Source organism: Haliotis cracherodii, unplaced genomic scaffold (genome assembly GCF_022045235.1).
Source record: "Haliotis cracherodii isolate W230 unplaced genomic scaffold, xgHalCrac1.p SCAF_29, whole genome shotgun sequence".
NCBI lineage: Eukaryota > Metazoa > Mollusca > Gastropoda > Lepetellida > Haliotidae > Haliotis > Haliotis cracherodii.
The window spans coordinates 1185888-1196877 of NW_027266285.1; the positions used below are offsets into that span (position 1 = coordinate 1185888).

The 10990-nt window shown below is 41.5% G+C and overlaps 1 pseudogene; it reads right to left on the minus strand.

The window, feature by feature from the left end:
- Window positions 1-628: 628 nt before the first annotated feature.
- LOC139473422 (uncharacterized) lies at window positions 629-5681 on the minus strand (annotated as a pseudogene).
- Between the last annotated feature and the right edge of the window lie 5309 nt (window positions 5682-10990).

Consider the following 10990-nt stretch of genomic DNA (forward strand, 5'->3'; position numbering starts at 1 on the left):
CATTTTTGCACAAATCAATACGACTGATTTCTTCTTAAAGCACCAACATCCCTATTTTGAGACGATAAACAGCCAGCATGGCGAACATAAAGTGAGGTTCCTTACATTCGTATGTACAATATCTACCTTGTGTTTGTTAACCTTGTGTGTAGATAAGTATGGAAAGTATGTGAAGCCCAACTCTGGTGTCCCCCGCCGTGATATTGCTAGACTATTGCTAACCCACTCACTCGCTGGCAAGTAAGGCAGCTTTGCTTGCAAGTGAGAACAGCAATCACAATGTAAAAAGCTACCATAATGTAATGAAATGTATACAGAAGAAAGTCTGACATCAATTCAAATTTCACAATAGGATTCTCGAGCGAGTGAGAGTGAGTGAGTGAGTGACAGGCAGACAAGGAGTCGAACAAATAAACAAATCCAAAACTTACAAATCTGGGATATATTTCAAATAACTGAAGGGCGGTAGATTAACTGTTTTTGAAGACTCTTTCCGTCAACATGATCCAACCACAATCCATCATAATCTCCAAAATATATCATTATTTTTACTACACCTTACCCTTATATTAGTATGGCTTTCTTCTGCTTTTCTTCTTCCCTTTACCTGTTCCAAGACATCCACTAATCATGACACTAAGCATATGAAATTAGCAGAATATTTCATCTTTGTCAGATTGAAAAGAACATCACTGTCCAGGTGTATAAATCCTTTGGCCAAGACGAGGTTGCTGTTGTAAGAGATGAGGCTCAGGATGATTTAACCAACCTCCATGATCTCCGAGGTGATGTTATTCGACAGACACCTTCCCATCACCTTTTTCATGTCACCGTAATATAGCATATTATGTACAGTGTCCAGTGCAACCGCTTGTAGGGCCGCACCGTTCCCCATTCTGTGGAGATTCTTCCCATCATAGCCAACGGACCACAATCCGAAAGTAGGTAGTGAGGACGATGAGTCGTCTGTCAACATCTACAGCCATTCCATATGACCTGATTCCATCATGTTTTGTGGTGTTGTAGACTGTGACGTGGGGGAGAACACAGGCGGTACACTATTTTGTGCTGTACTGGACAGATTAGTAACGTCACGTCTTGTTCCATGTATGTTACTTTGTGTAGTTAGTATCAGTTCACTTTGTATGCGGATCACCTGTGAGGAGTGAAAGTGATGTTTGACTCCATGCTCCTCGATGTCTGGGCAGGCTGTGTCTCTTCATCTGTTGATGTTCCTTCTTCAAATGTCTCCTCTGGGACATCACTTAGGTCTTGTCCACGTGTCCTGTGTCCTTGACGCTCCTATTTGGCTGAAATCCGGGCAGATTCGGGGTAGAATAGGTCTCAAGCAACCCATGCTTGTCATACAAGGCGACTATGCTTGTCGTAAGAGACGACTAACGGGTTCGGGTAGTCAACCTCGCTGACTTGGTTTGAATTGTTTAAATCACTTTGCCCCGAGACTAATGCCCCCATTTCACTACGACCACGAATATCCCGAATCACCCCGAATAGGAATTTGTTCATCTTCATTTCTTCATTTCTTCATTTCTTGAAGTTCTTAAATGAATCTTATTTCATTCCCAAACTTCGCGGGAGTTCGTCGAATCGGCCAGAATTGTTTTGTTTGTCAAAAACATTCGTGGAAGTGTTCCCGAATTGCAATTTCGTTGCTGTATCGTAATCCATTCGTAATTAAATTCTTATGTTCCGTAACAGCTTCCGTAATCGATTCTTTTGCATTCTAGGCTATTCTTAGCGATTCCTGGCTCCCAAAACCATTCCGAAACAGCCACGAACGTCCCGAGTCAACTATGAATCATGTAAGAATTAAGTAAGAACATTCGTCATATTCGTAACTTAGTCGTAGGTGATTCTTACAATCTGTGCATGATCCGTACATGATCCGTCATTCGTACAAGTTTCTTAACCCATTCCTGGCCTTATTCATATTTTACAACCCGATCAGCCACGTAAGTTTCCATTTTTGGCCGAATCATCCCGAATTTCGAAAGTTTCCTATTCGGGGTGATTCGGGATATTCGTGGTCGTAGTGAAAGGGGGCATTAGGGACTGCTTGGTGTGTTTAATTGGAGAAAATACAACAAAAGCAGCTCTTGTAAATACCCGCTTCTGTCACTAGTGGCGTGTACGCCAATATGACAAGACAGAAAGAGTGAGCTGGGTTTATGAGCTTAGTGTGGGAGTAAAGCCTGGATGGAAGCAGGACTCAGACGTTTATGGCTTTGGTGAAACCCACGACACTGTTTGACACTGACTTTCGGTATTTTAGGCTACTCTTTTGATGATAATAATTTTACCATGAATGTTTCTAGATGTTCAATTCTTACTCAATCGGCGAGAGGCAAGGACGACGGCAGGTTTGTTTGTCAAAACTGAATGTAGTACCGACCTGACATTCTATATTTGCATATTTATACGCGAATACGTAATGCGTACTCGTTTTTATCCGTTGGCTTTATCCTGTCGCAAAACCTCTCCATTATATGAAAATGGATATTCATGACAATATCCAGCGTCTTGTAGGCAGAGCATTAACACTTGCTAAAACGAAGGTCATAAAGAGTAGATACATTCATCTGCACATACGTCTTGTACTTCCAACAGTGACACCTGCACACATGACATCCATAAAGAGTAGATACTTCATCACCTGTGTAGTTTATCACCTGTGTATATATAATGACGACACCTGTAAGAACGACATTCGTTTATAGTAAACCACTCCTCTTTTCACATTAGGTGTCAATCTGTGTTATTCCCTCTCTAAGTATTCGTAATGTCATGCACCCACATTGATCACAATGCTGGATCCATCCCTGACATATTTTTATGTTACTGTATATATATGCAGATGCTGTGTTATTAGCTACATCACATGTGAAGATCCGGGGTAGAATAGGTCTTCAGCAACCGATGCATGCTGTAAAGGCGACTATGTTTATCGTAAGAGGCTACTAACGGGATCTGGTGGTCACGCTCGCTGACTTGGTTGATGCATCATATCCCAATTGCGTGGATAGATGCTCATGCTGTCAATCACTGGATTGTCTGGTCCAGACTCGATTATTTACAGACCGCCGTCACATAGCTGGAATATCGTTAAACAACAAACAAACAAATTATTAGCTACATCCCTTGATGGTTGGGGTTAGACGTGTAAATATCTAAAACACAAGTCTTATTATTTGGCGGGTCCAGAAGGGACCAAGACTGGAAATACGGTGGCAGAGAATGTAGATGACTATATATTTTGGAATTATAATCCAAAACTATTATTTTCAATTAAACTAAGGCTATCTTGCAATCGGCTAGTGCTGTTGCGATATGATCCTCAGTGCTATTTGTCTTTGCTTCAGCCAACACACGCACACTGTCATGTTTTAATGCTTTCTTTTGCATGTGGCGAGAATGATACTACTCTAATGATGACTAGATATTTATCAGCTAACCACCCATTTTCCAACCCCACCATAACGCAAACCTTTTACCTTAATTCAAATATGAAAATGCAAATAAGTGCAAATTACGCTCACCTATGTACAAAGACGATAAAATTTAAATTGTAGTTGTTTAAATGATAAAACAACTGATTAACTGAAGTGGTTACGGAGGTGACGTACGCGGATGATGCGGTCTTAGGCGGGCGTGCTCACATGCATGTGGTCTTCCCGGACAAGTCATTATTGTTGTTTGTTCCTGGTGACGGTGCCAAAGTCGTCGTATGGTGATCCATGAAACGTTCAGTTTCATTTCCACGGTTGACTAAGAATAACCAGCTTCCAAATGGCAAATGGCACAGTTTCGGGCCTCAGGAAGTCTAGGCATGACTTACAACGTCTGCTGCTCCTTGGGTAGGTAATGAAAACACTCGAGACTCCTGAACCTTATTTCCACTAATGTGGTTATAGTACGTGCATCAATTTGTTTCTGAGATTCATGGGACTTTCACTATAACGTTGTTTTTTCTTTCTTTATATTTGGCACTCATTGGCAAACGTGGTATCTGGCGTATGTGTGAAAACCTACACCATGCACATTGTGAAACCATTTAGTGATTCTGATACCCATGAATCACTTACATCATTTTTCCTTTTTCTTTTTTGAGTAACATATATACCTTAAACGTTGTCCGGAAAATAACTTTTTTCCTTCATCGCCAGTAAGCTTTGATTACTAACAGTGGTGCGACATTTCTTCATTATATTTACAGACAATTAGCATCCACACTTTCCGAACGCTTTTTTCACTGCACATTTACTTCACTCTTTAAGTATGCGGTGAGCAACAGTACCATATCTCTACTTAAAAGCTAATATTTAGGCCCCTCTTGTCATAGTCTGTGTGATGTTTTGTGTGAATACTGCCTGAACGTACAACTATTCTCGTGGATAGTATACACATTATAGATGAATTATTTATACCCACATACCGTTTGAATACGTACAGACAATTCATATTGATAGTTAATTATGGTACCGGATGATTCCCATGTAGTCTGCCATACAGGCCCTGATACAAATATATCCAATACAGCCTATGCAAGTCTATGTTGTTTGGCAAATCTAGATAACTGCAGTACTGCCCTCGTCTCGCCGGCACAAAACCAATCGGGTAGTTTGTCTCGGATGTTGATAACTGTAAATATGTCTGAAACACATATAGTTTTCCTTATTGTTCTCCTCACAGAGGAGCTCTGTACACCGGAAGGGTAACTAAGGTGTCAATATAGAATATTACTAACACAATCAACCGTCACACCGAGTATGTTTTTACCTTCCTTTATTCTGTGGACATTCTTCCCTCTGTAACTAACCGACCACAATGCATCATAATTACAGAAATATATCATTCTCCTTCTTGTATCAACAGCTATACCCAGTGGGCTGTTTGATCCAAGTTCAGTCACATCCACAATATTCCTGAATTTACTCCCCCATATTGACATACGGCTGATTGTTGCCCTGGGGGCGTGGATTGTGAGAAAGAGGATGTTAACATCTCCAGCTATACAGAGAATACAATTGTCCTATTTTAACATACACCGTACTTATAAAACGAGAATGTAGACCATTATACATAATATCAAATAAAGTCACACCAAAGAATGATAATGATATTGAGGTAGAACCCTAAAATATTGTTTAAGCTTTACGTTCAGTATGTTGCACTGTTGTCAGTCCGTATAGTCGTCTTACCTGAAGTACATTATGTTGGTGAGCTGTAGAGTCTCTCAGAACGGACTTGTCTGGAGGATGTCTGTGTCCAGTGTTCTCGACAGTCCGCAGATGTCGGGAGAGGCTGCGTATCTGTCTCTTCATCTGCTGATGTTCCTGCTTCAGTTGTCTCATCTGGGACACCACGTAGCTGTTCACCATGGAGTCAATAGACCTCTCTCGTAGAACCTGTGTCCAGGATGCTTCTATTTGACTGTGTACGTAGGCAGGTACGATCTTCTCTATCAGTTCAGTTCGCAAAATCAAATTCAAGAGTCGCATTTTGTTAATGACCTTGGTCTCAATATGTTGAACTTCAACTTTCAAGTTTTTGATTTCCTTCTCTGTCAACGCGATAAGGTCAATAACAGGAGCAATATTTTCCTGTCCATTTGCCAACTGTATTACAAGTGACAGTACAATGGTCACACATATTCCCACCATGTTTTCGTTGAAGATGCGACAATGTTGGAGCAGGGATAACGAACTCAAGGTTGCAGTATCACGTGACTGGCGTTCTCTCATCCCGTTGCATCTTCCACGACGAGGCAGGTCTAAAGCGCCGAGTTTATAAATAACTGACTGAGGGGTTTGGTTTTGTGACTACAGGAAACAATAAACGTAAATAATGTCGAGCATTCTTTCAATTATTGCACAAATCAGTCCTCTTAAACGCCTCAAAAAGGATAAACAGCGTTCATCGGTAGAAAGAGAAACTGCATGCGTATCGTCATTTAAAAAATGTTATTTAAACGAGAAACTTACCCAGCACACTTCAATCCAGATATGCAGCTCTATCACTTCATACTGGAAATACGTCTTTCTGAATTTGATGGTACTCAGGACCAAATAAACCAGCGACAGTAAATATCACGCCCCATCAATAACATGCTGTGAACACAGACACCAAGTCTGACCACCTGATCAGAGAGTTTAGAGTGAGTGAGTATGCTTTTACGCCGGTCTTTTTTGGCTGTTGCAATATTCCAACAATTTCACCGCTGGGGACACCAGAAAATGGACTTCACACATTGTACCCATGGGGAATTGAGCCCCGGTCTTCGGCGTGACTAGCGAACACTTTAATCATTACACGCTTCCGTTCAAGTTTAGATGTTGGTGACCCATTCTATGGCCCCATCAGGGTATTGCAATGACCTTACTGTGAGAAATCTTGTGAATGGAAAGTTACCAAAACTCTCAATTCAAAAGTTCTTTTGACTAACTGGAATATCAGAATTAGGTACTTGAAGAGTTCAGATTTCACTATTGATCAAATTAAACCACGTTTATTTCTGTAAAATGACGAATCAGCATTCTTCAATATTGAATACTTAAGATATATTATTATTCATCCCATATATCACCAATCTGACAATTTTTAAATGTGTACTGGTAAACAGAGATCCCTTTAAAGCTGGTAGCCATCTGATGATACTGCCGACAGTTCCACTCACACCTCTGCTTATCATTCACAAAGCAGGTCTCAGTTTATCCGTATGTAAAGGTACGTGTGCTTCTTCTTAGAATGGATAACTGCATACAAATTGATATGATAAAACAAAATCATCTTACAAACTGAAATTTGAAAGAAAATCACAGAATATAATTTGATGTTCTGTGAGAGGGTTTAGTCAGTGTTATGGTTCTTCCACGGTTTGAAAAGATTACCATCACATGAGTGGCAGTTGTGTCCTGATCCAAAAATCAAACAATAGTTGTGTATAATTCTAAGAAAACTACCTCTTTTACATCATAGCCATAAATTCCTGTTTTTCAACAGACGTACTCTTCACTGCCAAGTATCCAGTTGGTTTTGATTTATACCCTACTCTTAGTCACAATACATCTTCGCATGCGCAAGGCGGGAAAACTTCACTTTTTTCCAATACCCTTCATCGACTGGGTGTAAGATATTATTGGGAGGTGGGAGGGACTATTCTTATACACAATGATAACTATTGTTTGATAATTCCTACGAATATCCTACCTCTATTACATACAAAAACGGGGGTATGAATCAATGCCTTTCTTTCTGTTTTTTCCTTTGGCAAACCTGAAAGCTTTGGACACTTTGTGGCGTCCTCCCGTTCTTTGACGTCATAATTGTTACCTGGTGATATATGACTTACTTGTGATGTTTCCCTCCGGTTCTGAGGTCTTTCATGACGTTAATTCTGGTTCTGAAGACATCTATGACGACACTTTCGGTTCATTCTCATCTTGTGACGTAACTTGGGTAATTTATGACGTCACTTCTGGTTAATCATTCGCTGTGACTTTAGACATATACATGTTGCCCGAGGTATGATAATGACGTACATTCATTCTGATAACGTATTCCCGGTTATAATTGGTGATTGATGTTAATTCAGGCTCTGAAGTCTCCCATGGAACACCTCCGGTAGCTACACATGTGACGCAGAGCGACTAACGATGTTATAACCATATCACCTAGGATCTATGATAACAGATGTTAGCCTTTGATCTGCCAAACCTAGTCAGTAATAACCTAAATTACCTCAATTTGTGAGTTACTATAGCAGCTACCAAGGGGCCAAGGGAACATAGTCTCTCCAGATCGCGTTGTACATCTCCTTGGTAGAAATTGGTAACGTATTGTGGGTGTCCATTGGCAGCTTGAACTTGACGGTAACTATCAGATATAGTGGTTTTAAGCCATCCTGCCACAGTAGCCTTAGTAATGTCCCTCACTGATGAAGGCTTGCATGAGATATAAAGCCGTTTTCTCTTCTTTCTGTGTTTTTGCGTAACTGTGTGTAATACCTCAGAGCTCTGGTGGCACATAACAGTCTATCTGGGTGATCCACTGTTTTGCTCAAAGATGGAATAGTGTATTGATCATGTCCTAGTGCCCCAAACGCTGATGGCTGTTTTTTGGCGATCTGAAGGATATCGTGCTCCAGTCTTGTATGTGCGTAATAGAGGAGATATCAATAGCATGACGCTCAGACACTCTGGCAGCTGTAGATAACGCTAAGAGTAAGAATGTCTTTTTAGAAATTGTTAAAAGTGTAGCCTCTGTCATTGGCTCGTACGATGCTTCCATCAGGGTGACAGTACGAAGGATAAGTTCCATTTTTGCAAAATGATTTTATGCTGGGTGAGAGCCTACGGATAGTCCATCATGTTTCAGTACTGAGGCTAGTGCTTATCTATGGCCATCAATGGTGCCATGTCTGATTTCTAAGGTGAAGTACGAAATAAGCTACTGTAGGTACTGTTATAGTCTCGTCTTGCAAACCTCTTTCTATTTGCCACTGGAACTTTCTTCATCTGAAGTTAAAGATAGCTGGTCCCCATGAGCTAGCCACCGCTTCTGAAGCTGACTTAGAGAAACCGGAAACGTGTATCTCTGCCGCTATACTTTCTGGGAGTAAATTTAAGGTGGAACTTGACGAGGTTGCCGTGAAATAAGTCTGATTTCAGTTGGTGGAGGACATCGTGACGTTCTGGTGGTTTGAGAGGTTCCCCAATGAGTAGTGGAAGCAGTCTTGGGTACCACACTCTCTTTGACCATGCCGGGGCTATCAGAATTATGATGCAATCTGTGCCCTTTCTTATTACTATGTCCACGAGAGACCAAGGTGGAATAGCGATGGCGGACATCCTCTGCCAACTCATGGATAGGGCGTCAACCTGGAGGGCTAATGGATCTGGGACTGGGCTGACTTATGTGGGAAGTCAATGGTTTAGGCATGTAGCGAACATATCCAGATGATGCCTAGCATGAAACCAATCTAGTTCTGATGGTTGGCTGTGAGGGGGTTGTGCTATATCTTCCAGTTCCATATCGCTGGTAGTATTCATCGAAGCTTGTAGTGGATGTAACTGAAGCCTCACTCTGTAAGTAAGATCTTGGAGTGATGTCAATGTTCCTAGGGAAGACATCCACCAACGAAATGACCTGCTGGGTTGGTAGAATGTATTTTGGATGATCCCTCATGCTCTTAAATATCTTTCCTCTGGAGGTTTAAGATGCCTTTTAAAAGCTAAAACCTCGGCCCCATGTACTAAATATGTCTTGAGTTCGTATTAATTCTGAATTGACTGGATGTACCACGAAATCCAAATGAGATAGGAGTTGAATAAGCCGTGGAGCCTTACAAGATATAGATGAATGAAGCCGATGATGGAAGTGATAATCCGTGGCACTATTGATATTCGACTGAGACATCAAACTACGCCTTAGACGGTCATCAAAGATATTGTGTCTAAAGTGTTGAATGAGATGATGTTGTGTAAGCAATAATTGTGTGGACATCCATTCTTGTGGAGACTGAAGATCTTCGCACACCTTGAGAATGCTGTCGGGCGCACTGAGGATAAACCCAACCTGTTCCAGGTTCATCTCTACTTTTGTGCCATGGCTGACTTGCAAATTCCTCACTGTTGACATGCCTCATGCCTGCCGCAAACCAGTTCAGGTACATGCTGATATGTACCATGGCTTATTGACAGTGTCTAATTCTTTGAATTTATTCATCTGGACATTTATCTTTGTAGTCGGATGTCTCACCAGATCAAAATATTCCTCGTTGATGGCAGGAGACGTGGGAAACGGCTAACTGTGTGTCGTAAAGCATTGTCTCCCTTTGTAGGGAAAGGGCAGACTGAAACTTCTGCTGGTAGAAGCATTAAATTCCGCATTCATTTTTTGTGACCACATTTTCAGTGTACAACGGATAAAGCAATGTATGAAAACCTTCCTTCGTTTCTACAGGATCTTCATAACCTGTCCGCTCAATAAGCACAGGTTCAGTTTCATCGTTGCTTGGTGGTTTAACAGAAAGGATCAGCTGATAGATTGCATAAATGATGTCTTTAAATGAATTTCATTTGGCTTAAATGTGAGCGCACTGGCTTCATCATGAGAAGAACCCGTAAAATCCCCCGAGTAGTACACCCCCATCCCCACAGGCTCTTGCCGCTGGGGTGAGTCGGTTACATTAGTGTGAGTTTTTCTCTTGCTGCGACACTTGGCTCCAGCTGCACGAAGATTGTGATGTATAACTGTAATATGCTGTTGATTCATAACCGAGTTATTGACAGACCCCTGAAGATTCCGGGGTAGAACAGTCTTCAGCAACCCATACTTGCCGTAAAAGGCTTGCCTTAACTACCCAAAGGCTGATATTTGACAACCGGTGCGTCAAAACGCAGCCATTGGCGATTTACAATGTCTAAAACAGTATTGTTTTCACACTTGTTCAAAAATGTCATGGAGGAAAACAGTAAAGCAAAATGCACGTGCAAGTTATGGCATTCGTAACTCGTGGTAGTGGCTATAAAAAGGCAAGCATAAGCCAATAATTTGTCATTCAATTGTCAACATTTTTCGAAAATGCCGACACTCAGCGCTGCCGATCGGAACATCGTCATATGACGTATCCAAAGAGGGGAATCGCATTCTTCTGTTACACGCAACTTCAACGTCCACCACAGCACCATTTTCCGGCTTTGTGAAACGCATAGTTCAATTCCACTGCAGACCGTCCGAAAACCGGCTGACCACTGCTGCACAGGGTCGCTACATTCGACTGTTCCATCTACATCATTGCAATGTCACAGCTACGGAGACCTCAGGACGCATCCCTGGTTTGAGGAGGTTATCGGACCAGACCGTGAGAAACCATATTCGCGAGGCTGGCGGGATAGAAGACAATGTGTTTATCATTGTCGAAATGAGCGTTTTGCCTCACATTGTGTACATGAATTTGACAATTTCGGTG